Source organism: Cebus imitator, unplaced genomic scaffold (assembly GCF_001604975.1).
Source record: "Cebus imitator isolate Cc_AM_T3 unplaced genomic scaffold, Cebus_imitator-1.0 Scaffold43, whole genome shotgun sequence".
Taxonomy (NCBI): domain Eukaryota; kingdom Metazoa; phylum Chordata; class Mammalia; order Primates; family Cebidae; genus Cebus; species Cebus imitator.
Window position 1 is genome coordinate 582,838 of NW_016107358.1, and position 2,226 is coordinate 585,063.

At 34.1% G+C, this 2,226-nt stretch overlaps 1 protein-coding gene across 2 annotated transcripts in view; it reads left to right on the plus strand.

Annotated features, from left to right (window-relative positions):
* Positions 1-2,226, plus strand: part of OSTN (osteocrin) — a 51,634-nt gene that overhangs the window by 36,421 nt on the left and 12,987 nt on the right. The gene's annotated exons all lie outside the window — the stretch shown is intronic.

Sequence of the window (2,226 nt, forward strand, 5' to 3'; positions counted from 1 at the left end):
TTTTTTTTTTTAATGTAAAAACCTTTAGAAATGGAATTATCCAAGATTATAAATGTTCAAGAAAATCCTGTTTCACATAGGAAGTTTAGATTTTAGTGTTAAATTAAAATTGCATTTAAAATAAACAATCTAATCATTGTCATTATATTAGTTTGATAGATATTGTATATCCTTAAACTACTTATGGAATGGAAAAGGTGGCTTATTTTCCATTTAAATGCAATATAATATAAGCCATGTCATACCATTATTGTGTCACAAGAGGGACTAGAAATTCAAAAAGTACAGCTTTCCCTTTTAATTTTAAGATTATATTTTCTCTCCAACATTCATTTTTATACACTATATTCATGTCAGTGCAGATGTTTTAGAATGTAGTACCGTTATATATAATATATGTATATATATTTCATATTCAAAAACATGTTAAAACAATTACTAGCTTGCTGTTTCACTTCTGAATGGATATAGATTGTATAGAAAGTATTTAACTGAGCTACTATGGTTTCTGATTATGTGCTTTATGAAAATTCTTTTTATTTTGTATTAGTAGTAAAAATTTAAAATATTGAATTGATTTATATAAATATATATTTGCTTTATTTTTCTTCTTTGATTTCCTGATATCTGTAAGCATTTGCAACCAATCCTCAATTTCATAAGATGAATCAACGTAATTATGAGTTTATTGTTAGAGTAAAATCATGAGTTACTATTTTATCCACTTGACCAATAATTTTCACTTAAACTCTGCTATGAGGAACCTGGTGTGTTTCTGGAAAGTCTGTCAGGGGCCACGGTCTATGGAGTTGGAGGGATACTTTTATACTGGTACAATTCTGAACTTTTCAGATATTGCTCTCTTTTATAAAGCTTTTGTTTATAAAAATAGCTACAAATTGTTTGAAAAACCACTGGACTGGCCGGGCGCAGTGGCTCACGCCTGTAATCCCAGCACTTTGGGAGACTGAGGAGGGCGGATCACGAGGTCAAGAGATCGAGACCATCTTGGCCAACATGGTGAAACCCCGTCTCTACTAAAAAAATACAAAAATTAGCTGGGCATGGTGCACGCGCCTGTAGTCCCAGCTACTCGGGAGGCTGAGGCAGGAGAATTGCTTGAATCCGGGAGGCGGAGGTTGCAGTGAGCAGAGATCGCGGCACTGCACTCCAGCCTGGCGCCTGGCGCCTGGCGACGGAGCAAGACTCTGTCTCAAAAAAAAAAAAAAAAAAAAAAAAATGCCTACAACACATATTCTTAAATGATTCCACTTGCAACAACAAAAAGGTCTTTATGGAGAAAAGTTTAACAATTTATTTAAAGAGGTTAAAAATAATCTAAATAAATGATCTTGGTTAATAAGACTCAATATCATAAAGATTTCAATTCTCTCCTAAATGAATTCTGTTGAGATTCAACACTGTTCTAGTCAGAATTGCAATAGGATTTTCTATGGAATTTGATAAGCTGAATCTAAAATTTCTAAATGATTGGCATAAATGTAGATTTTTAAAAAGAAACATGATTTTTTACTCACCCCATAAATAAAAATTAAATTTTTTTCTTGTTTATTTTGTTTTGAGATGGGGTCTCACTATGTTTCACAGTCTGATCTGAACTCCTGGACTCAAAGGATATTCCCTCCTCAATCTTCCAAGTAGCTGGAGGGCAGATGCGAGCCACTGTGCCTTGCAAAAATTATTTTCAATGTATTAAAAACTGAAAGGCAAAACTATAAAAATATTTTATGACAGGAAAATATCTTCATAATATCAGGGTAGAGATGATTTATTCATGAGATACAAAAATATCGATGTTTTAAAACATCAAAGGTTTTTATAAAAAACACAATAAAGAAGTTGAATCACAGATGGGAGAAGATATTTGAAATTTATAACTCTTTTTTTTTTTTTTTGAGATTGACTCTTGCTCTGTTGCCAGGCTGGAGTACAGTGGTGCAATCTCGGCTCACTGCAACCTCCACCTCCTGGGTTCAGGTGATTCTCCTGTCTCAGCCTCCTGAATTGTTGGAGTTTAAGGTACACACCACCATGCCCATCTAATTTTTGAATTTTAGTAGAGATGGAGTTTCACCATGTTGGCCAGGATGGTTTTGATTTCCTGACCTCAAGATCCACCCACCTTGGCCTCCCAAAGTGCTGGGATTACAGGCATGAGCCACCGAATCCGGCCAAATATATTTTTTCTAACTGCTTTTTTTTTTT